This window comes from Xenopus tropicalis, chromosome 3 (genome assembly GCF_000004195.4).
Source record: "Xenopus tropicalis strain Nigerian chromosome 3, UCB_Xtro_10.0, whole genome shotgun sequence".
NCBI classification, from domain to species: Eukaryota; Metazoa; Chordata; class Amphibia; order Anura; family Pipidae; genus Xenopus; species Xenopus tropicalis.
Genome location: NC_030679.2, coordinates 55,342,851 through 55,370,298, shown reverse-complemented (window position 1 = coordinate 55,370,298; position 27,448 = coordinate 55,342,851).

The window sequence follows — 27,448 nt, the reverse complement described above, 5'->3', positions numbered from 1 at the left end:
GCAGGGGCTAAACCCCGCTTGCCCATTGTCAGTCTGCTGTTTTTGAATTTGCAATTGATTGTGTTGTAGACAACCTTAGGATGTACAAATCGAAAGCAGTCTTTAGCAGCTAGAATAACTATAGCTCTGATTTTTCCAATGTTGAATGGGACAAATGCATAAACAATGTTCCACTACCCAGCTGATGGACTACATTACCCAACATTTTACTATGGGTTGCAACATGCTAGGAGTTATATTTTTAGCACAGGGGCAGATTCATTTTAACTTTGGCTCTGGACAATGCCCTGCCCCAACGTGCCTCCGCTTGCCCCTGCTCCACAGCACTTGGTCCTCTATAAACAATTGGACCCACATGACCACCCAGGTTGCCCTTAGGTTAATCTGTCACTGGTTTAGCAACATCAAGTACAGATTCTTGAAGCAATTTTGCCTTTTAATATTTTTTCCCCAGCTCTCCAGGGCAAGCGGCCTAGTGAATGATAGGGTATGTTTTATTTTTTGTTAATGTGATTATTAGTGGAGCCATTATGCATATTCATGCCAGCATTGACCATTTAAACACTTAAATACAGTGTAGCCCTGTTCTGCTGCTGAAGGAAATCCTGCACTTGTTCCTATTGTTGGTGCTACGGGAGTCCTGTGTCTCTACTGTATGAGAGAGCAGGTACTCTATTAAATGGCGTGTCTCCACCCAGGGGCAGGACAGAATGACCCTGAAGAACAGGACAGACACAGAAGAAAGGTTTATCTCAGGACCAATGGTGCCTTTAAGATAACTTGCATACATACAGTGTGCCAGGCAGCAGCTACTTCACATAGAATAACAAACTATTTGATCGCTGACCTGCTGAAGGATCCCCAGTTACGTGGAAGTTTCCTGAGAAGGACTCCCTTTGGCTTTCTATTCCCCTAAAAAGAGTCCACTAATTTACAATGTACGATATGCACATCTTACTTTTAGTGCTCTTCATTTTAATGCTCTTTCACCGTGGCAGTGTTAAAACAGCCCTTATCCACTCTTATGTGCCACCCTTTCCAAACCGGTCCACATTCACACAGGGGAGCTGCTGCCATGAAGCAAGTTGAAAAACTCGCCTCAGGCAAAGTTATCAGGGGAAGCACTGTCTGCACTAGTGTTGTGCCCCCCTGAAACTCCTCTGGCGCAGGAAAGGTAAGCACTGGGCGGGTGGCATTACATAAGCCACCTCAGGGAGTAAATCACCCCTGGGTCCAGAGAAAGGCAAATATTAAGCCACACAGCCAGCTGCTAATTTAGCCTCACAGAGTGAAATTAATTACTTCCTGATCCCAACATGGCAATCAATTTACATCCATAAATGTCATGTTTGTCTTCCACATTAATAACATTATTCCTGCCAACAGGGCCGGATTTCCAGTCTTGGCGCCCCGAGGCCGCCCCCGCAAGTTGTGCCCCACCTCCCCCCCGTGAGTGCGCATGCGTGAACAGCGGGTCACTGCGCGCATGCGCGGAAGGCCACACTTGCATACGGAGCAGTGGGGAGAAGTCCCCATTGCTCCGTATGGGAGCAAAATTTTAAGATTTTGGTGCGGCGGCCAAATATGTGCTGCCCTAGGCCCGGGCCTTTGTGGCCTCTCCACAAATCCGGCCTGACTGCCAAGCCTGTAAAATACTGGCCAGGTGGCAAACCTAATGTACTGATCATTTCTGTATGTCCCAATATTCTGTATGTCCCTTATTTGTTAGTATTTGCTAGCCAGTGCCCTGCCTCAAATAGCTACAATTATTGTTTAATACTTGTACCCTGATATCCCCATTGTTCACAGGACAATTCTGTCCACAGACTTGAAAAAAGGCAGAAGTTAGAGGGGCAAGAGTTAGTGGGCAAATTTGTTCTGTATTTTATAGCTGAAATATTATGAAATATTTATTGCCCAGAACCTTTACATTATAAAGAGAATGTATGAGAGACCAGAACCTGTGCAACCTGCATACTGCTGGGAGAAGCACCGGGTCTGGCAAAATAGTGGGGAAAAAAGGAAGCTGAAGTTTTTGCTCATCTATCTATCTGTCCATCGATCCATCCCTCCTTCTGTCATCTGTCTTTATCTATCTACAGTATATGCTACTTATTCTCTTTGGGTAAATACGTGAGTGGCTAACATATATGGGACAGGCAGAGTGGTACAGAAATCAACTGAATTAAGGCACATTGCTGGCAGATGGGGTGAGAGAGAGTAAGCTGGCAAATGCAATTTATCTAAGAAACAAACCTTTATGTAGTAAAACTGTAAATGTTGTAAATTGTTTCCCTTTAGACTTTGCATACTGTAGTTTATGATGCTTAGACGAAAAAAAAAGCAATAGACATGTTTCAGTTTCTAGGTTTTTTGGTAGTTAATATTAACAAGAATGTAGACATTTCAGCAGTGGTTATCATTGAGGGAACAGAATTAACACTAGGTGGCACTGTTACCAAAGACAAATAGAGGAAAGCGTAAAAAAAAATCTAAGATAAATGGAGCTGCAATCCCAAATCCATTTTCACTTCTGATTGGAATAATGGATGATTCTGGCATATAATTCGGATACAGGATGTATTTAATGTGTTTTTTGTCATGTTTAAGGGGGGAGTTGCCTGAGAGTCTCTCACTCCTACCTTGGACATTTCAGGCAAGATTTACCTTTACTGACAATTACTGGAGAGTTTAGAGGCATAGGGACATTGGCTAGGGATCAAATCAGTGATGGGCATGCCTCTGTATGAGGCCCAGATCAAACTGCATATGGTAAATGCTATCAAAGATCATAGATTAATGGATTAAGTTCAGTCCATGAAAGCGAGGTCACTACATAGTATAATATTGGGGTTTTTTTGGATTAGAGGACATGGTTACACTTGTATATCTATACAATACTACCCCTCACACCTAAGATTTTATTTTTATCAAGTCTAAAGCGAAATCACGGAAAAAAATTGTCATATAAAAATTAGCTTTTTTTTGCTGTGTTACCTTTTTACCCAGAATACATCACTCTACTAGACTTGAGGTCATATAAAGAGTCCAGTCCCAAACTGTCTATGGTACACCAATACAGTGTAGATGCCATGTATATACAGGTTTGCCATCTGGCCAGTATTTTACTGGCCTGGCTGGTAAAAATTATGCTTGATTCCAATGTTATTAATAGGTCATAATATAAAAATATAGGAAGACAAGTATTATTTCCACAAAAGGTGGCATAGCCCTATGTGTATACCCTGTATTATCCTTAGGATTATAATGCAATTTTTATTCATCCAGGTCATGATATACAGTATCCAGTAGAAATAAGTCTAAAGTGACTAGACTTTCTGAGTATTCAGGAAAACATCAATCATCAAAGCAACTTCTTCAGTTCAACTGAGAGGTAGGCAATTCCCCAGCATTTAAACCATTAAAGGTAATACATTCACCAGTATCCAATCACAGTGGTTCCATTGAACTATTCAGTAAAGTGTTAGCTGAAAACCCTTACCCAACTATTTGCAATGGTTACCCAGTGGTTTCACAACAATTTATACTTCCAGACATTTACATTGAAAAATTAAGACCATCTGCAAGTACAGCTTAACAAATAACCTTCCCTCCATTACATGGATATTCAAAACACCCTGCAGCCCTCGTAGCAGGATTCTTTTGGTCCCAAGAGTTCGGACAAACAAGTAGATTGTAGATAGATTTAATTGATTATTGGTTCAAGAAATTGACTAAACTACAAGCTGGCTATCACAGATAGAGTTTTTCAATTGGATTTTTAAATTAAGATGACTGAATGAAACAGGAAATCTGTTGGTATGTCTCAAAAGAGTTCAGTTCATTTGAGTCGCTTAATTAAATTAGCCCCCATTAATCCAAATGAAAAAAAATAGTAGGATTTCACAAGAAACCATTTGAGATACCCAGCAACCATCTGTATGGTTGATCACAACAAATTTTGGCTCTCTGGGTGTAAAGTGTCTGAGGGTATTATAGCTATTTATACAGGTCTGTGACACATACTGGTCTCCATTAACATATAAAAATGTGATTTATGAAAAAATGAGTTAATTGTCAATCCAGGAACTACAGAGAGACTACTTAGCACTCATTTGCTTTTCTGTAAGGCATTGAACATGTAAAATATCTTCCTAACAGAGACAGAAGTACAGTGTGATATCTCTTTGAATCATGTTACACACGAGCTGTGTTTAACTTGGACTTGAAATAATTATATAATACTGTGGGATGTATACCATAACAACTGCAGCTTATTGAGAGTCCAAGGCTAATTTGCAACAATCCTTTATAATCTAAGGCTTTCATTTAATCAGTTGTTTTTTTCCTTTTTTTCCCTTCTTTGGTATTTGACGCTTCAGTGTTTTATGTCCAACGTAATTAACCAATCAACACAAACACTTTCAGTTCAATTGAATCGACCAGCCTGTACCAGCCTGTAGTTACTCAGCGTTGGTCTGAATCTATTACACTCAGCTAATAGTTCATGGATCAGTGATTAGATCATTAATTAAAATACTATTAATATACAAAAGCTAAAAATATAATAACATTTTTAGAAATACGATTAAATAGTAAGCAGTCGTTGCAGGGATTCATGGTTGACTGAATTGCTACATATGGTAAAAAAATGTTGACAATAGCTTTAAACTTTTTTTTTTTATATCTTATTATAATAAGTATCAGGGTACCACATCCAACTGAGCAGTTATAGTAAGTATTAAAGTGCCACATCCAACTGAGCAGTTATAGTTAAGCTGGCCATACAACCTCGTTTCGTACGATATTCGGTGCGTGTATGGCATGTCGGCGAGTCGACCGATATCACAGGAAGCTGCTGATATCGGACGACTCACCGATCGGCCAGGTTAGAAAATTTTGATCGGGCGCCATAGAAGGCGCCTGACAAAAATCTGCTGTCAGGGCTGAATCGGCAGAAGGAGGTAGAAATCCTATTGTTTCTACCTCCTTTTCTGCTGTTTCAGCCCTGACTGTGTGTGGCGGATCTGACCATGTTTCAGATCGCCACGTTTATGGCCAGCTTAAGTATCAGGGTACCACATCCAACTGAGCAGTTATAGTAAGTATTAAGGTGCCATATCCAACTGAGCAGTTATAGTAAGTATTAGGGTGCCACATCCAACTGAGCAGTTATAGTAAGTATTAAGGTGCCATATCCAACTGAGCAGTTATAGTAAGCATTAGGGTGCCACATCCAGCTGAGCAGTTATAGTAAGTATTAGGGTGCCACATCCAACTGAGCAGTTATAGTAAGTATTAGGGTGCCACATCCTAACTGAGCAGTTATAGTAAGTATTAAGGTGCCACATCCAACTGAGCAGTTATAGTAAGTATTAAGGTGCCACATCCAACTGAGTAGTTATAGTAAGTATTAGGGTGCCACATCCAACTGAGCAGGTATAGTAAGAATTAGGGTGCCACATCCAACTGAGCAGTTATAGTAAGTATTAGGGTGCCACATCCTAACTGAGCAGTTATAGTAAGTATTAGGGTGCCACATCCAACTGAGCAGTTATAGTAAGTATTATGGTGCCACATCCAACTGAGCAGTTATAGTAAGTATTAGGGTGCCACATCCTAACTGAGCAGTTATAGTAAGTATTAGGGTGCCACATCCTAACTGAGCAGTTATAGTAAGTATTAAGGTGCCACATCCAACTGAACAGTTATAGTAAGTATTAGGGTGCCACATCCAACTGAGCAGTTATAGTAAGTATTAGGGTGCCACATCCAACTGAGCAGTTGTAACTTATCTATCTCCCAATTAATATTTAACTTAAATGATTTAGCTATAGTTGGGTTTGAAGGGCAGGCCGCACTAAGCAGCTCATCCACTTTCCTCAATCTGCATTTTGTACACAGGCATAAGTGGATCTGCTGTCATGTGCTCCTTTCTGTATCTCCATAGACTGCACAGTGTGGGTCTGTGTGGCTACACAAAGCGGATATCAGTGAGACAATACATATATTTGCATTTCTGTGCCAATATCCGGTTGACGTAGCTCCACACAGGCTGGAGCCGTGCATGTCAGTGGAGATACCGGGAGCAGCACATGACAGCAGATCTGCTTTCCTCCACCTAGATAAAAAATGCAGGAGGAAGAAAGTGGATGATCCATTCCATGTGCCCCTGGCCTAAGCAGGTAATGTAATATAGGTTGCAGTGTTTGCTACTGATCTAGTAAATCATAGCAAACAATCAGCATATAAACTTTACTTCTTAGCTCCTCGAAAACAAACATTCGATTGGTGACTATGGGTAACTAGACCTGGGCAAACTTTGTTCCTTTTGTTCCATTACCCTGAAGTTTTTAGTGCCATGTAAATGTAGAATTCCTACAAATGCCACATCTCAGAAAGATGTAACAAACGCTGTTTATCAACATAATCTTGAGATATCTATCTAAAAATATATTTTTCTATTTATAGATCTTCATGTTAATCAAAAGTTACAGTTTTTCAAGCATTTAACAGGGTGGGCGTAAGAGCTTTCTTTAATTTGCTTTTTGGTGCAGAAAAAGGTTTATCTTGTAGATAGGCCTCTACAGTTGATAGCTTTTTTTTCTCCAGATTCATTTATTTGCCTACTGCTGGCCTTTCCTCTCCTCTATACACCCCACTTAAAGGGATTTGTGATTATACAATTAAGGTGGCTAGAGGATAAACAAGAAGGAAATATAAGATGGATTTTTTTTAATGCATACCAGCAATTTTCTATCTACCTACAGCAGTAATCCTCCATCTTATTTCCAACATGCTCTCTAGATAATATCCTAATTATGAGACCAGCTGTGAGCAGGACCTCATCTTGTCGCTTTGATGGGAACCGGTCAATTCCATAATCACACCAATTTCCCAACAAATTATCTACTCGGGGACTAGCTACATTTCTCAGTCCTTGTTTATACGGTCCAAATGGGCATTTCACTGGAACAGTTACAATTTACAAGGAAATTGTACTGCAGTGAAATTGTTTGTATTTGCACTTTTCACATTTTCAGTGGTATACTTGATATGCTGTGCAATTGCAGTTATATCTTTGGGATTCGCTTTAACATAATCAGGATACGGGTCCTGAACTCCTTGCCTGTATTTGTGGTCTGTAATCATATTCTTCCACCTTGTCGATGTAGAGATGATTTTAGATGGTTGTAGTCTTCTAAGTATTGCAGCATTGTCATTCTGCTTCATTTTGCAGGCTGAACAAAGACTGTTTTAAAAATCTGGACTATAATGCCATTACAAAACCAAGCTTCTGTTGCATGTAGCATGATAACATAGAATGTGACAATTGCTGTATATTTATATCATTTGATGCACAATTTAAAGAAGCTTAAACTAGCAGGAGGCAATGGTGGTATAAAGGGGGGTGCATCAGAGTCCCCCTTATTATAATGGCTATCATCTTCACTGCTTAATGCTTAAATAGCTGTGTCCAATTAAGGAATAAAATATATAATTTAGTATAACATGAATATTGTGTAAGGCACATTGTATTTCCTATACAATGAATGACATTTTGTTCAGGAAAGTTAGATGGTTAATCTGCTTCATGGGGTACAGCGTTGTATTCATGTTTGGGTTTTAATATTACTTTTATTCCTGGTTAAAAAAGTCCTGTTTTTAGCACAAGCTTCACCAGTTACACAATATAAGATACAGAAATAAAGCTCATTAAAGAGAGAATTTTTGTTTTACTTCAAGATTCCTCTGTGAAACTAAACTTTAATTACACAAATATTTATTCTAAATAAATTATATACCAAGGGGAACAAATTCAGGGCACTATGTGCATGACATTGTTTAATAACAGCCTACAGTAGGTTTGCTCCATAGCAGTCACAGTTCATTTGACTGGTCAGAGCATCTAACAAAGCATTATCTGATGGCAGTCACATTTTCCCTTTGTTTCTCAACCATAATTATCCCAGGAGTTAACCATAGTATGTGCCATCCAAGAATGGAGAAAGTATAAGCTCGTGACTGAATGCTTTTTTACCAATCATCCATTTATGGTGGCGCAGATAGGGTATGTACTTATTGCCCTGAATTAACTGGATTATATGTGTAATTACTAGCATGAAAAAGAACACTGTCTTTAATATAGCTCAAGCTTTTTTAAGGCTGTGGCCTTAAAGTTATACATCTCTTTAGGGTTTTAATTCAGATGGATGCACCTCAGTCAAGAAACCATATCAGTGTCATGTAATTGTGGTTGATATCTCAATAGTATACAGCACCCTCGCTAGAAGAACTGTTGTAGGCAGCCAGATGAAGATGAAGACAATGTAGACAATCTTCCTATGTATGCGTATGCACAGTTTCTAATTCCTTGGTACCTGTGTGTGTGTAATGCTGCTTTCTGGTGGTGGTCTGAAACCAAAGTTGCCCAGTTGAAGCCTAAGACATGGACATCTTACATATAATTGTATGAAGAGAGTTGAAATAGTGTTTGCTAACCATAGAGCACTCTAAATACTTTCTCTGTGGGGGCTCATTTTGACCTATGCAGTAACCCACAGCTACCAATCAGTGATTAACTTTTCTCAACCAGCTACACAGCTACACATTAAGAAAGCAAAAAACTTAGGTCATTAGGTTACTGCCCAGGCACAAATGCTGATAAATGCCCAGTGTTCATAAATGAATAGTGATGAGCAAACTTTTGTCACCAGGCATGGATTCGCAGCAAATTTCCGCATTTTGTCATTGGGGAATTGTTTAGCGAAACTTCAGTGAAAATTCACCACGGAAAAATTTGTTGCGCGGAATTTTTTATGCAGTTGCGTCAAAAAGGCGCGGTTGCGGAAAAAAAGACGATTTGTGGTGTAACCCCACTTTTATACATTTCTCCATTAAAGTATCTCTTCAGGTAATCATTCAAGTATATTCCCCAGATAGATGACACAGTTAAAGGCCTGCAGTTTTCAGGCTGTGACTTTATTCCCCATATAAATTACATTTCCTGTCCCAGAAAAGTAAAGAATAAAGAATATATTTTTATTATAAAGTATAAGCTGTGGCTTCTCTATGATATGTTCTAGGGTCAATTGTAGCACCAAGTACCACATCAGATAGCTGACCATGACCATTGAATAGGGTCTAGTTTTGTTTGACTGGATAAGGGATAATACAATAAAAAAGGTACTTAAGGGCTCTAGGCAGCTTATGCTTGTTTTATATTTCTTGTTTAGAAAAAGAAATTAAATGTTCCCATTAAAATCATAGTCTTTGCAAGAAACACTGAAACAAAGTTAATGTGCTGTCAAATGAACATCCTCAGGCTGCCACTGCACTAATACTCACTTCACTGGCAGAAAGGGGATGGGTCTGATTAGGGATTTGTTAAAGTGTTGCATTTTGCAAAACATATTGCTATAAATACAACATATGTTAGAAAATATTCTTTTTTGATTATATAATATCTAAACATTTCTGTTAAAGTCCCTAAAGAAACATACATTTCATAAGTCTGTCCTTTTAAAAAATCATTCTCCTAAGAACAGCATGAGATGCGTGGAGCTGGAACCTTGAAATGATAGTGAAACACAAAGAAAGTGCCGCAGTAATTATTTCCCAACAGATGCTAATGCAGGGAATGATTCAGGCAGACAGATCCCATTCTAAGTACACATTTACTCTGCTGGATGTAGCAAATCTTCTCCAAACCATAATTTTCCTCTGGAGTCCAGCACATAAGAAAGATTCTTAAATGCCGTGGTGTGGAAAGTGTATGTTTAACACAGGTAAACAGGAATTAGCAATTTGGACCTAAGCCTCTGCTTCAGCAGCTATTGAAATATGTTTCATTGCTGCTTTTATTGCATAACATTGATTGCATCATCCTTTTTAATGTAATATACAGTTGGGTCTGTTATACTAATGTTTAGGACCTGAGCTATTAGGGGTTGCTCCCTAATGGGAAGCACCATGTCTCAGTGCTACAAAATATTTAAACATTAAAAAATAACAATAGCATTGTGTTGCATGACTTTATGTAGCTTAGTATACATCAAGGCCAAAGTACTGTCTTATTATTACAGGGAAAAGGCAAATCTATCAAAATAAAGACTTACTTGCCTAAAATAGACGCTCTAGGACTCTAGGGAAAACTGCCATATTTCACCTTTCTGGACAAGATGTTTTTGGTTAACTAATCCTATACCTGTACCCTGTATAACATTACTAGCAGAGCCTGAGGTGAAATGGGCAAAATGATTAAACTCTTGGATAAATGTTTTACTTTGTGTTTAACCACATTGACAGACACATGTGGAAACATCTGTGATTAGAAACTGAAGGAAATTATATTCAAAGACTATACATAGTTACATAGTTATATGTGGCTTGAAAAAAGACCAAAGTCCATTAAATTCAATTCATTCCTTTAATTTAATGCGGCTTATACTTTGGCATCTTAACGATATTTCAGGTTGTTCAAGTCAAGAAACAGGGAATTATGCATACACATTCAGCAACAGTAACCATAGTATGATATAACTCTATATACATTTCAAAGAACATTTTGCAAGGGATTCAGAAAAATAATACATATTATAAAGACTAACAGTGATCAGCTCATAAAACCTTCATGATAACAAATATAATACAGTCAGTACAGCCTTTTCTGGATTTCCTAGAAGCACAAGTCATTGTCTTATACTAGCTAGCATTCTTTCGACTATTATATAGGAACAGGTGCATGCTGGTAAAAAAAATATTTTCCCTTTTCCTTTATTTGCTTATCATTTTTGCCTACGACATCAATTTGTTTGTGGGTCCACTCACTTATGTACAGTGTTGAAGACTGTTGTTGCACATATAAAAATGAATTCAGAGTGTGAGGGTAGTGTAAGAGAAGTAATTCCTTTTATTGCATGGAGTTAAAAGACAACAGAAACATTCACTTTTAGTCCTGCACATGGAAACTGGTGCATCAGGTAAAAGTTCCTAAACTTCTAAACAAGTACCTGCACTTCTATACAAGTACTTCAGTATACAGGTAACATAACATATTAGTGTATAATACTGTTCTGGAAATATAACATATCTTGCTGCATAAAGGATCTGTAGCCAGCATTAACTACTGTTCAACATGTGCACTGATTCTGCAGGTATAACTGTCTGTCTGAACTGTAACTCACTGTAGGCTGTCTGTGCAGCGGTGTCTGTGTTTAAAGGAGAAAGAAAGGTAAAAACTAAGTAAGCTTTATCAGAAAGGTCTATGTAATTACAGCCATAAGTACTCACAAAAAAACGCTGCACTGAGTTCTCTGTGAAAAGATTGCTTGTGTCTGTTTTCCTCTGCTAGAGACACGCATCTCTCTGCTCTCTCCCCTCTCCTGCTCCCCCCTCCCTCAAGAATGCTAAGAACTCACCCCCCCTTAGGAATGTGGATCTGAGCCAATCAGCAGGAAGCTTCCTCATAGTCTAACTAACTGAGCATGTACACCGGTCTTCCTCTTGGTGCAGGATTGAGGCATTATGGGAACTTTCTTTACACAGCTTAGCATTTTTTCTTCCTGTTTGGCTTCTGATTATCTGAACAGGTGAAATATGGGGAGACTTAAGGGCACTACTGAGAGAACTGAAGGTATGCCTGCAGCTTGAGATTAACTCTTTATTAGCCTTTCCTTCTCCTTTAAAGGGGTACTAAACTCTGCTGCACAGTTTAACCAAACGTCACTAGTGATGGGCGAAATGTTTCGCCAGGCATGGATTAGTGTCGAATTTCCGTGTTTCGCCATTGGCGGCTTGTTTCATGAAACGGATGAAAAAATTAGCTACGGAAACATTCGCCGCATGTCCAAAAATTGTCGCCGGCGTCAAAAGAATAGCCGCGCGACGAAATAATAGCCGCGGGTGACAAAAGAATAGCCGCGCGACAAAATAATAGCCGTGCGACAAAATAGTAGCCGCGGGCGACAAAATAATAGCTGTGCGACAAAATAATAGCAGCGGGTGACAATTTTTTTTGCCGCACAACATCTTCACCATTTCACAGATCTTTTGAAAGATTGCAAATTTTGCGGCGAAGCGAAACGGAACAGATTCGCTCATCACTGGACTGCAAATCCCAGAACAATTTAACATATAATCCAGGTTGAGGCATGCTGGGAGCTGTAGTCCAGTAACATCAGAGTTGTATTCTTAAAGCAATATTGCACAATAGAACTTTCCTAAACTTTTCCCTAAATATCCAGCATCAGCGGCTGCATTAAAATGCAAAAAACCCTCCAGTGAGAATCCCATCTGATCAGTGTAAACTGGGCTCCCTATTGTTTGTTCCTGCAACTGGAGTGGGAAGCATTGTTTCCCAGCACTGAAAAAGTCTGAAAGAAATGAAAGAATAAAAAATTATGTACTGTAATTCTCTATATGTAAGATAACAGCAAGATGTCTGACAGAGTGCTGGGAATCAGTGTTCTCATTAGTCACATCTCTTACACCTATAATGAGGTTTTAACTCAGTAGAATGCTTATTGGTGAATTTTCCTGCATCTATAGTTATGTTTTTTGCCAACTTCTATAGAAAAACTAAGGGAGGTAGTGGGACAGGATTATGACTGGGTTTACAATCCCTTTAAAAGTATACATTTTATTAGGGGGTGCATAATAACATTATACATTTTACACTGTTAGAAATTAAAACTTTATAAATGAAAGCAACAGTACAGAGGTTCCAGGGACTGAAGAAGTATCCCTGAAATTATGATGGGTCCAACAGGCAAGACATTGCAGGAGCTCAAAAGGATATAAGGAGACTAGAAAACTGCTTCACCACAAAGTGGGCAAAAACAGAGACAATGAGACCAGAAGACTGGGTCACCATAGAGTGGTCAAATAACAGATCAGACTGTAACATGAGGAAGTGAGAGAATAACCTAGAATAGGATGACAAAGAGGAATGTCCTTGAGAAGAATGGACTACCCAGGATTAAGATGAAGTGGGAGTAAGCAGGACTAAGCTGTAACTGGGCTAAATAAGGCAAAAATACAGGTAAGGCTAATGCCAGACGTGGTGTTTTTACGCTGCGTATTTTCTAATTATCTCGGTGGCTGAAAAACGCACAATATCATCATCCGTAGATATAACTTTACCACGGACTTTTCATGCGTTTGCTGAAATACGCTGTTATTTGCACATATTCCTATGTATACACAAAGGCAGCTGCCAGACCTTGCAGAAATACGCAGCGTTTTTACTATTTCGCACTATTAGCACCATAAGAAACGGGATTTGCTGTGTCACCAGTACTAGGCAAAAGGCCTGGCTGAAAAATACCATAGTCAGGGGCTGTGTGGGTTGTGCGGCGTCTTTAGGCGGAGAAAATACACAGCGTAAAAACGGCACATCTGGCATTAGCCTAATAGTACAGGACTGGAAAGATGACTAGTACTGAATATAGGACAGGTAGGTTAAGGGGAATAACTAGCCATATTGTTGAGTAATAACATAGGAAGTGAAAGAATCATCATGGAACATTCTGAATCTGCTCCCTGCTTAGCATAATTTAAAATAAATTCTTACTCCCATATGTAATAAAAGGCACAAAGTTTGCCCAGGTTCGGCAACCCAGAGCATGCAATAAGCATTTAAACTGGTCACTCAGAGCATGCAATATGTGTTTAAACTGGTCATCAATAAAAGCTACGTGGTGATTGGTTGCTATAGACTCATTAGCCTTTAAAACCATTTGTTCCCTTTTTATGATACTGATACTTAATACCATGTTTTTAACCAACAAAATTTCTGCATTATATTCAGCTAAAATGCTTCCAGGCATCAGTTAATCTGGATTTAACACCAGCAACCACAGAGCAAATATTAAGTTGCATAAACCTTGAACTACAACTGTTACTAATAAAAGAAAATGGTGATGAATAACAATAATAATTGCCCCCATTAGTAGTTGCAATTAGTCAGCATTTCCAGGAGCAATGTGATATCACTCAGGCTTCGAGGAACAGTAATGTGAATAGTAATGTGTTGCCAGTGCCCCAGCTGTTCATTATCAGGTAAACAAACCCTGGTGCACACATAATGAAAATGTAATTTTCTGAATTTCCTACCAACTATTTGTTAGTGCATTTAAATGACCATACATAGAGCAAAAGTTGTTCATTTCACTAGCATGACCGTTTTTTATAATAATGCTATTCTTTAACATCTATTTTTTGTTAGTTAACCTATCCTTAATCATTCAATTAATTATTATTCAAATACCAATATAATTTACCAGTTATTTTTGTTTTCAGTAAAAAATCATTGCAACAACCATGCTATTATCTACCTTCCTACCTACATTTGCTTATATTATAATGTATACGAAGAATTCTAGTTCTTCACATACAGTAATTACCTCCCACACAGAATCTCATTAAAATTTAGCAATGCTGGCAAACTTTTCAGCCCACATACTCTCATTTTATATTAGAAAATGTACAAAGAATTAGCTTCACTAATGCGCCTTTATTTTAGAAAAGCTTTGTGCTTTTATTAAACCTCTCTTTATACGTTAGAGTGTTCAGAATCCTTCATCTACACCTGAATAATGACTCTCAAAAAAAAAAAAAGCTTTGACTACGAAGTTGACCCAGAGTTACTAGAAGGTATAGCTGTTATTCTTTTTCAAACTATAGGCAATAATTAATGAACTATTTAGTGTTATCTGGGCAACAGCTGAAGTGCACTCATCTAATTCAAAAACATGTGATAACAAAACACAAAAGAAAGCCACAGCTTTAATATGAATATCATATTAAAAATGTTGAGCGCTGAAAAAAACAGCTTAATACATCATTTAATACTGAGTAAAACGGCGAATTCCAGTGTGTGACTGGTGCTCCATTCAGAAGTAATGCAGTTTGTAAAATTGAAAACATATTCTAGCATTTACTATGAAAATTTAGACATGGAAGATTTAACCTGTTGCTCTGATGATGATAAGTACGCTAGCTCCTAGCCATGGGAGCAAAGAGTATACACATCGAGATTAGTGATGAGTGAATTTTTTCGCCAGGCATGGATTTGCAGTGAATTTCCGCATTTCGGCATTGGCGAATTGTTTTGTGAAACTTTGTGAAAATTCTCTGCGGAAAAAATTGTTGTGCAAAATTTTTTTTGTCGTACGTCAAATTGGGCGCGGTAGCATCAAAAAAAGGCACAGTAGCGTCAAAAAAGGCACGGGCACATCACAATTGGCCGCGGTTGCGGCAAAAAGCGCGGGTGGCAAAAAAAGATACACTGGTGACAAAATGTAGCCGTGGGCCACAAAAAAAAAATGCTTTTCGCGAATTTTCTTGCCGTTTCACGAATTTTATGGCAAAGCAAAACGAGACAGATTCGCTTATCACTAGTCAAGATTTACTTCACATGCGCGGAAAACCAAGCGCCAAGCAATAGAAATGAATGTAAGGAGATGGTAAAGCGCTTAAGAGGTTGCAATTCTGGGGGAAAATCTTTTTCATTGGCATGCCTTTTCCTATGACAGTATTCTTTCAAGTCATGTAACTAAAGTTTTGATCAAGTAAAAGCTTTTTGATATTGGTTCACAGATGATCCTTTTTTTTAATATTTTGTTTGAATATGAACATGCAAATTAAGGTTTAAATTAGATACTCATTCTATCCTGGGAATGCCCTAGTAGGTAAGAACAACATTTTTGTTTTAGTGCTGCTATTCCCTGCAATTGTCCATATTCAGCAAACAACACATTTGTATTAAATAAACAGAGTTCTGAACAGATATGATTCATACTAAAAACTTTTATAATAACCTTGAATGCACATACACTTTTTCTCGGCATTGACTATAAACAAATGCTATACTTGTCAGGCTACTTATCTGTCATCCTCAAATGTTACCTGCGGGGTTGCTCGTGTTACCTTAATGTCCTTGAAGCAATGATGAAGCAATCATAAAATGTCACATTTCAAGCCTACAAGTGAACTTCATCCTCATGTGCCCAACATAAATAAACTGCTTCATTTTTCAAACTAATAATGTTATTGACTTCAGAACAGTCAAAATACATTGCTCCGAACTGCATAACATTGATGACTATACAAGGACTTCTTGAAGAAAAGTCTACTGCAATTTTTGCATTTTTCTTTTTTGTTATACAATACAGCTAAAACAAAATGAGTGTAACCATACTTACTGGGAAATGCATTTGTCAAGATTATTATTAAAACGCTGTTACCTGGTGTCTGTATAATTTAAGAGACACTGATTGATTGGGTTAGTTTCCAGAAGGTGGAATTTTTTCTGTCATTGGAAATCCCTGGCCTGATTTATATTTTCAAGGAAAAACCTCCAAGGAGGAAAAAAGAAGTCCTATGTCATCTTATAGGTCACATGTATGGTAACTATTACAAAAATATACATTCATTTTTCTACACTTGACAATTATAGGCCAGGAATAGAAACATTTTTGTTCTCTCTCTTTATCAATTTCTCCCTTTCACTCTATCCCTTAGTATCTCTCCCTCCCTCTCTCACATTCCCATTCTCATTCATTATTTCTCCCTTTTATCTATTTATACATATATATATATATATATATATATATATATATATATATATATATATTGTGTTAAGGGGAAATATTTAGCAAAGCATGTTTCTTCTCTGATTAGTGTGTGCAGATAATGTGTGACCCCAATACAGATTCCTACTTCACATGCCCACAACTTTAAGCCTCAAAGGAATAAAAAGATAAATTACCTATCCATATACTAAATGACCTACATCTACAATGGTTCCTTTAATACTCTGTTGTACATAATGGTATATTTGCTATCTGAGGAAAGGCAGAGAAGGAATCTTTATTATTATGGAAGAGCCATAAACACCTGTAAATCAAAATTCCCTAAAGGACAAATAACACCTTATTAACTGGGGGTGCCAAAATGTTTTTGTCCTTGAGACAGTGTTCTTTTATTAGCCTGGGGAAAAGGTAGTGCAGCACTTTTCTGCCATCTTACTCAGCTTTCAATGTATTTACATATAAGCGCTCATTTAAATCCAGAGTCAGTAGGCAACTTGCACATTTCCCCTTTAGTGAGTTGCATCTAAAACCACTTAAGATGCATTTTCAAATGTCCTCTTTGCAGTTTTGTATAGTTGTGCTCAGCGCTAAAATGTGCTTCCTGCCTTCCGATCCAAATTACGCACTGCTGCACTTTTGATGCTTGAAGCTACGGTCACTTTATGACTAGGCAGTAGCTCAAGGGTCAGTGCATGTGCATGTGCAGCTGCCTCCATTTTGTCAATTATCCGTAATTCCTTATACTGAGAGAAAATCATAATATTGGGCCTATGACACATAGGGACCATTTTCCCATGCCCCTTTAAATTATTCAACCCATTACTTATTTTGTTCCATGTTGGAGTGATGTTTTGTCGGACTTCGCTTTGCATTTCAGAAAATCTGTGAAACCCCCCACTACATAAGCAGAAGGACCTCAAGCCATAGGTTAATTCACTCCAACAAAAAACAAGGTACGGGAGGGTTTGAATAACACTGCAATTCCACATGGCAACTACAGTAAAAATATACATTGTAGTGCTATTTTAATAAAAGTCCCTGGCAATAATTTATTCCATTCTTACAAGTGCCTTTCCATGATCTTGCTGAGGGCATCTGTAATCTTAACGTCAACACAGGTAAAGGCTCTAACGTGTGCTCTATAAAATGGGGATGTTCAGACCTTTAGAAGGACAAACTACCTTTGAGAAAACTGATCTTTAGAGAAAGTAATATGTTTTACCTTGTATGTATTTTATAGAGATCCAATTCACCCACAGCCTCACTATACAAAGGGGAAACTTTAGGAAAAGAAATGTAATGAATAGTGATAAGCAAATCGGTCCTGTTTCACTTTGCCATAAATCTTGTAAAACTGTGAAAATTTCATGAAATGCGGCTACCATGTATCTTTTTTTACATGAACAGGCGTTTTTGTAACGCGGCCACAACTCTTTTTAAACAACCGTTACTTATTCCTCACTCTTTTTGGGGGAAAAAAAGTCGCCATTGCCAGATGCAGAATTCTGCTGTGAATTCATATGAACAAAATTTTGCTCATCACTAGTAATGAAAAAGTCAAAGCAGTGTATAAGAATAAGGATTCCAAGGAGACCTTTTCTCTTTCATTTTTATATGATAAACTCTTGTTTCCAGAGAGTATTTAAAGAGCAGCAGCATCTAACTTCCGGAGACAAGCTGTTCTGGGTGGATTATCATTATTCAGAAGTCATTAATCCAGAGAGTACCTGATCTCAAGATCATTTAATGGCCTAGTGGCAATATTTACAGAGATGTGTATTATCACAACAACATGCTGTGATTCCTGCTGTCTATACTAATCTTTTTAGAAAAGTGCAATTATATTACAAGGCATCCAAACAGCAACAGAAATAATCCAGGTTTGCTGTTGTAAAGAACAACCCTTTATCTTTGTTATTGTTTACAGGACATGGGGAGATTCAGTTCAGTACATCTGGTGGGCTGCAGTGCTGGAAATATTTGTTGATTTTCAATTTGCTGCTACACAGAGTATCTGTTGATCTTTCAGGAAATGCCAGACATGTCATCTTCTTGTTTACAGATGAATGCATCTTTGTCTTCAGTTTTAGAATGTTTATTGTGCAGAATCTTTGAAGGAAAGGGATTTCTTTCAGTGCTATTATTATTATTTTTGCTGAATGGAATAAACATTTCATACACAGATGGTATGATCCTTTAATAAGAACTAAAGCAGGATATACAGTATTATATACCAGACGAAAGGAAATAAAACCAAGCTTGAATATCTTGCATGGTATTAGTATTGCCTTGACATTTTTGCCCTCATTTAACTGCCACAGATGAATGGGAAAATGACTTGTTATACTCATATTAATATGGAAAGCTGAAGCCCCAGAAATTCTGCACTCTGGGGCAAAGAGGGAATTTATACTTCCAACTCTACTCCCAGCCTTTAACCCTTGCTTTATCAGTTTGTAAAAGACTGCAATTATTTTAAAGACTTAAAATAAGTTGAATGTAGGTTCTTAAATTCAAAAAAGGCAATGTTACATTTACAAGTAAAATGAACCAATATTACCAGATGTGACAAAAGAAAGGAAACACTCAATATTATGTCTTGTGTGTAGACTAAGAGGTTATTAAAGCCATGAAAAATGGAAACATAGTATAAGGGTGAAAATGGAAATGCATACCTCCCATTGCAACATTTGAAAAATGGAAAGAGGGATAAAAAGAACATTGTTTGACCACGCCCATTCTGTGACCACGCTTCCCAAATACCACTCCCATTTTACTAAATTTGGCAGGTTATTTAAAGTATGAACACATTTCTGGGGGTTTTGGGATCGTTTTATGTGTTTAGCTTATTAGTTATACAACTCTATCTAAGTGCAGGTATAGCTTGTTATGATTTCTGGGCTCTTTGTCAAAAGCTACTTTTTTAATTAAGTTTGAGAAACATTGTATCTAAGTGCAGGCGTAGCTTGTTAAGATTTCTGAGCTCTCTGACAAAAGCTACCTATTTAATTAAGTTTAAGAAACATTGTATCTTTTTTAGCATTCAGTGCAAGAGATCAAAGGGAAATGAGGGACTTTTCAGTAAGAATCCGGGACAGCCACCTGAGCTGTTAAAATAGGGACTGTAATGTGGAAATCAGACAGCTGGGAGATATGGTAATGGCCATAATTGTGCATTATGGATCACTATGTGTAGTACATAGGATTCAGCTTCAGTTATGAATAGGCTAAGAGTGAGTAACATAAAGTGGAATTCGGGCATAGACTTCCAGAGGTAAGGAGCAGAAAAAAAGATGATGGAGATGGCCATCATTACATTTGGTCTCAAAAGACTGTGGCTCCGATCAGAGTGGGGGGAGATAATAAGGAAGATATTAAGACACAAGTGAAGAGAAGTAGTAAACTGGAGATTTGGTACTTTATCCTTTGTTTACCAGGAAGCCATAGCTTCAAAAGAATAGCAGGTTTTTCCTTAGATAAAAGTAGGGAGCTTCTATACAATAGGTTGATAGACAGAGAGATAAGCAGATGGACAAATAGAAACAGTATTATTATATGTGACAAAGGAAACCAGAACGGTGAAGCCCATAATGGTACATTAAAGGAAAGGAGAACTAAATCTTAAATCTTAACAAAGAAGTAGGCTAGAAACACTGCACATTATTTTTTGAGATTCTGTACCAGCTCAAAGAGGGACTGACACACAATATACTGTATATATAGAATATAAATGTCACAATATAAGGCTGATAATGAGATAATAAGAAATAATCTAGATTCTCAATACACAGCAGCTCAGAAACCAGTGCAATTTGTATCAGAATTTAATAATCAGCCCTGTGTCATCAGTTTATATGACAGGAAAACCTCATTTTCTGCTTGATGATTTGTGACGACCTTAAAGCTAAGCTTCTCAACAGCTGCCCAGAGCCCACTGAGCATGTGCAGTGTCACTGACAATTCTAACAAAATCCAAGATTGTGTCCCCCTGTGCACATGGCCTGAATCATTACTGCTATAGAGATGCTGCGCCTTTAGTTCAGTTATATAAAATATGTAATTTCTACCCATATTTGTTTTTATGGTTTTGTTCACTTTGAGGATCAATAGTGAGGCTTTAACTGAAATATTGCATTTATTTTCTATGCAATCTAGAATAATATACTTTTGCATTTGTCAAGGGAATTATTAGCACTGATTAAAAAAATGAAGGGCATATAAAAAAATCAGAAAACAAGTGGACACTAATTTAAACTTGCAGGCATGGACGGAATTAGGGGCAGGCAGAAGAGGCACCTGCCTAGGGGGCAATAATGAGGGGACACCAGGCAGGTACCTCTCCTGCCTGCCCCTAGTCTTCACTCTCCTGTCATTGCCCTCTCCACTTATCATTGAGCGGCGGGAGCGGACTTCACCCCCCCCCACACACAATGGCTGCATTGTGCATGCACGCTGGGGGAGGGCGGTTGCAGGGGCTAGGTGGCCAACTAGGTTTACTAGGGAACCCGGATGGCTTGGCCTGCCCCTGCTTGGAGGTAGGAAGACCACAGACAAAAGTTGTGACATAAAATATGATAGAGTATGTCAAGGATTTGTTTGTTTTACCTGTGGTTGTGTGGGTTTCCTCTGGGTACTTCAGTTAAGTCCAACATTCCTAAAACATACAGGAAGGTTAACTGACTCATGATAAAATTGAATTTAGTATGTGTGAATGGGACTATAAGCCCCATTGGGGGCATGAACTGAAGTAGATAAAGAACAATCTCTGTACAGTGCTGCCTATTATCTTGACACTACAAAATAAAGGATAATAATAAATAGGTTCTAGATTCATGGAAATTACTGATGGATGATTTGGTGGTGACTTGTGAGTAGAAAGGTATAAAAGAGGTATGCAAAAGTAGTGGACAAATCTAAGACCGTAAAATGGGAAATAACAATGTAACTCTTTTCTTGTAAAGCTTCCATTTCTGTGTCCTCATTCCGTGGCTAGAGAGGGCTAAATAAATAAGCAATGAAGCCTGAAGGAATCTTTCTTAATATACTAAACAGACGGTAACATCTTATTACCATCCTATAAAATAGGAAATATCTAATTTAACCAAGGAAAAATCAAATTATGTTCCCTTCTTTTTTTTTTTTTTTTTTGAAAGACCTGGGATTTACTGGCAATAATTAATGACTTGTTGGTGTTTCCAGAATATTGAAGTGCTGTAGTTAAAGACAGAAGCATCTGCTTCAAAGCTGGAAGAAGATTAATTATCTTGCTGGGACGTCTATTAATCAGACTCATTATAATGGATGAAGCTACTGTACTAATAGAGGCTGAGCAGCTGTGATTTGCTACCGGCAAAAATAAATAAATAAGTAAAACATGTATTTCTGCTTTCACTGCTGCTGTCAAGGTAGTCCCTACATATCAAATGTACTGTTTGTCACTAGGTGATTAAGACACTCATTTTGTAATAAAAATGTGTTCCAGGTTGTAGAATTAATGTTGCTGATAAATTGTTCCCCAATGGCAATATTAACAGGCTCATACAGTACCCACCCAACATAATTGCACACATGAGGTTAAACTGGCGTAAAGGGGGCTATTTTTGGTTTTGTGAAGAACAAAAATGATCATTTAGCAATATTATATTATTTGAGAATTATTACATTGCAAATTGTAATTACTTTTTAAGTAAGAAGTTTTATTACATATACAGTACTGCAGTTTGGGGAAACCATGAAACAGACATTTGTTTCCACTGGTGATGGGGTGCTTAATGTTTGCAAAACTTTAAATGCAAAGGAAAATTGTAGGCACTGTGCATATTTATTCTGTTAATGCAGTTTTTTATATTCCCCAAATAGAAATATTTAGTAAATACTTATACAGTATGGATATCATTTATAGTACATTATCCCATGAATAACCTTTATGTTTTGGTTTAAAACATAAATATGCACAAAAATATGCACAAAAATTGGGAATAAAAGAATGCTGGGCACAAAAAAAGTGGGTTCCACTGTACTGATCTCTTTAAGTTAGTTAAATGCTTATATATTTATAATAGCTAATACAGTTGTGGGATGTATCACCTGCAAAGCTGCTATTCAGAACGCTGTGTAATATGGAAATGCCATCTCCCAAAATCTCCCTTAGTAACATAGTAACATAGTAAGTTGGGTTGAAAAAAGACGTACGTCCATCACGTTCAACCATAATGCCTATATATAACCTGCCTAACTACTAGTTGATCCAGAGGAAGGCAAAAAACCCCATCTGAAGCCTCTCTAATTAAATTTAATTAGAGAGGCTTCCCTAAACAAAAAAAAAACAGAGGGCCCAAGCATTCTTGGTAATAGATGCAATACTTGTGACATTAATGAAAATCAACATCCAGAAATATAGGTCTATTAATAATATAAGAAGATATTAAAATAAAGGAAATAAGTATACTATACAGCTTTTTTTATAGCAGACAACTCCATTTCAGCTTACAGGTCGCAGTCCACAAGAGGGTGTCATAAAGTTTCCTTGCTATGTGTCCTTATAGTACTGTATGTGCACTTGGTTAAGTAGGAAATTGGTGAGCCAAACAAGACCTTTGTCTCTATTAGAAAATCAATTAATTTGTTTACTTTTATGAAATCCAAATACTGGATTCCATTAATATGTGTTTCTATTTCCTAAAAGAAAACACAGTTAGTAGTTAGAGAAACACAAAAACAATATAGTACATCTGTTGCTAGCAGATGTACTCTGTTGTTAACAAAAGATATTTTATAGGACTCGGGGAAAAAAGTGTAGGGACCCTTAGGGTTATTATGTCCCTATGGCTTTAAACCCTACCATTTCCTTCTTTGTCCTGTTATTGGGCAAAGACCCATTTATCTAGTTTACCATTTGCATTTGTGCCTTATAGGTTTATAGGTAGACCACTCTCTTTGCACTCTAATATAATGTTTGGAAAAGGGGTGGATCCTCCTGTTGGCTGGATCTGTTGACTCAGGTGGAAGTTCCACTGAGCCTGGGATCAACAGGGCCCCAGTAAGCCATCATACCCTAGAGAACCATTTGACTCTAGTGAAAGTCGGGGAAAAGGGACCCCATGAACAAGGAATAGCTAGAATAGTAGAACATCCTTAAGAGCACTTTCTAGGAAAGTGAGACAGTGAGATCAGATAGAAAGAGCAGTTTCTGGGTCCAACAGGAGAAGTTAGCTGGAAGTACTCTTCCCTACAGTCACTGTTGCCTTTGTGCAGGACCACGGTTAAGATGCAGGATTCAGGTTAGTTTCTATCCCTGATCCATAGTTGGCTGTTTGGGATCCTTAACAGCTAAGCTATACATCCTGAGGACCTGAGATACTTGTCCAGACTACTCTCCATAGAGGTGCCATGCTGTTTGGTGTCTTTACCCTGCCCAGACTCTGTAGAGGTGGGATAAACTGGTGGACACCATCTCTTTCTATCCTCAGAGCTTTTAACTACTATCATTGCTATCACCCTGTGGACTAATTGTCTTGGACAATAAACAAGTTGATTTATGTTTTACCACAAAAAGACCCTTCTGGCGTCCATTCTTTCAATTACTTTGCACACAGCCTAAGTGAGTTGTAGTTGATATAATGATAATAAAGGACATGTCTTTGTTATACGAGGCAGTATTTTATCAGGTGAATGCCTCAGCAGTAGTAATCATTAAATACACAAGTGTCAGCGTCCAGATTACTTAAAGTGGCTAAGAGCAAAACATAAGCTATGGTAGCAAAAAAAGTAGGAAAATGCACCTATTTGTAAGAAAAAATCAAGTTTCACTTGTTTCATTATGGTTAGTAGAGCTTGGATATATATATATATATACATATATATATGCCCTTATATTGCTCATGGTTTTGTTGGTAAAAAAAAACAATTCTCTAGAGCCATGCTCAGAGTGATCCCTGCTACTTGGTCAATAGCAGGTGTAAAAAGATCCCATACATACTACTGCTATCTCCTCCAAACAATAGGCTCAATGTGGCATAAAAGCCTAGGCTATTTAATTTTTGTAACTGGATGTAAGCATATACTGCTCAGCTACAGCTCCCGTAGTAGGGCTAGTATACAAAACAATTATGAAGCCAGAGTGTCCAGAGTGTCCAGAAATATGTAATTGACACAGAACAAGTGAGCACTTTATAAGCTTATTTAAGCTAGCTGAACTGGAGAAGCTGCTCAGATGAGTGGTGAAAAGTTTTCATGAAAGCTCAGAAAGTCCAGCTCCTTTAGGCTTAATTCTACTAGATTCTGTATTACATGACCTGGATGAAAAAAAAATTAATGATGTGCCAAAAGATTGATATTTTCCCTTTATAGGAATCTATTTCAGTTTGCTTACCGACTTGAAATATAATGTGTAATCCATATGCTGTGACACGTGCAAGCCCCTAAAATGCTACATCTGCTCATCACTACTGTTAGTGCATGTTTAATCTAGGACACCATTGTACATATCCAGCTTTACCAATGTAACAATTTCAGAAGCAATGCTGTGTCAATTATTAGACAGACATCCTTGACATGACAAGTCAGTGGTAGTACACATATTTTCTGTCGTTTACTAGCTGTGAAAAAGTAGCTGCTACTAGTAGCTCAGCCTGTCTTCACCCTAATATGGACATTGCTTATTGTCTATCAAAGATGTCAACAATTTAAAAACCAAATCTATTTATACAGTTACATTCCTTATACACTACACGCACATCTACCTTTGTGACCCACTTGCCTGGACTGTTTTTGCAAACTGTGTGCACAGATGGCAAGAATGCTTTAAACATGGTGTTTTAGGTATACAGTAAGTTGCCCAGCCTTTAGTCGTCCAGTATTCCACTGGAGCTGATGGCTTTCAGTGGATGATGAGCTGGTTTAGGGCCATGCCTTTTCACTATACAGTGTACAAAACTACTGCTTAATAATAAAAATAATATTCTTGCTAATTGTGGAGCCCTTTCCAGAAGCATTTAATGCTTTCCTTCTCTTCAATATGAAATAGTTCTACAATGGTCACTTATTCATTTCTTTACATTTTCAAAACTGAGTTATTAGTACAGTCACTTGGCTTCTTTTCACAAATCCAATTATGTCTTGATTCACTGCTTCTGGAATGCTTTTCATTTTATCATCCTTTTGACTCATTCTGCTAATCACCCACTCAGTCATTTCTTGTGCCCTTTTTCTCATTGTAAATGTCTCTCTTGCACTACCTCCAATATGTGTGTATTCAATATATACATATATATACACACACTCACAGAAATACATTTTAATACAGTATTATTAAGCATGACTAGAGTAAGGAAAGTAATGATCATTAACAATTTGCTCTAGATTTGTATTTGCATTAGTTGGTATTATAATGTAATTCATGTGATTAGAATATTTCCATGTTGTAATTTGTCAATAAGAAAATAATATGGATCAAGGAGGTTTAAAATATCTTACTGTCTCTAATTGCTTTGTAATAAGTGTTGTCTTTTTACTTGATGTCATCAGCATTCTGATCTGCCTCCTTGTCTTAAGGAAACCCAGTGAGAACACATTAAGCAGTGGGAAAGAACTAAGTGTACTTGAGTGGGAGTAAATATACTGGCAATCATTGTCCATAGAACTATTCTCTCATTTTCTTTTACTTATGTTGATAATTTTACCTTTAAAAAAAAAACACTAGAACAAGTACCTGCAACAAAGAAATTAAATACAGATCAAATACATTTGAAAAGAAATATAATTTTACATCTTTATGAAAATGAGAAATGTATTGTGCAGTGCTGTATTGGATCATCATTATTATTACTATTACTGCAGTGCCTTTCAAGCAGCACATACACTATTTCAGCTGTGGGAATACTAAATCTAATGCATCAAGTATGTTGCTACATTTCCAAAAGCTGTCTTTGTAATGTATTTCTTTTTACAGGCAAAACATTTATCAGTAAAATTATAGCCTTTGGTGGACAAACAGGGCATTTATTGATAATGAGGTGCTGTACAGCTGTTTTTGTGAACATATAGCACAGAAACTGAAAGACTTGGGGGAAGAAATCTGTCTTTTTTTTTTTTTTTTTTTGCCAGAATATGGTGAGCTATCTATTTATGGAATGATTAATGAACAAGTATATGCTGAAATATAGTTACAAGTATATAAGTTCATATCACGTAAATAGTCTAGTACACATATTCTTCCTCTTCATTACCCAAAGGTTTAATATACTGCAGCTTAACAGAAAACCTGTTAGGTCCTAAGTGTGCTGTGATTAAGCAAAAGCCTCAAAATAATTTATGTATTACAAGAGACGTGACTAATTTCATACAAGATGTTCCAGATGTGGGAAAATTCAGCCTTATATAAACAAAATGACTTCTAAACGGACATTCTGCATTACCCTTTATTTCCACTGATTTCCATTGATCAATCACTTTTATTGCTTTAATCTGAAATATATCTGAATAATTTTGCATAGAATTACAAATGCAGACATAACAAAAGTAAACCAACTAGAATGGCTAGTTAGTATGAGAATTACGTACAATATACAGTTATTCCTAAGGTATTAGTGCTCATAGCAGTCAATGGAATGGATAGTCTAAAGGTCAGTTTTTATACATATCTAAAATAGTTTTAAAGTGATAGTGGCACTAAAAAACTGCTTTTCAAAATATTAAAGGAATGATGGGAAAACATGTTTATTTCAAAATGCATCAGTTAATAGAGCTTCTCAAGCAGAATCCTGCATTGAAATCCATTTTTTAGACATGCAAACAGATTTTTTTCATATTAAATTTTAAAATTTCACATGAGGCTAGCCATATTCTTCATTTCC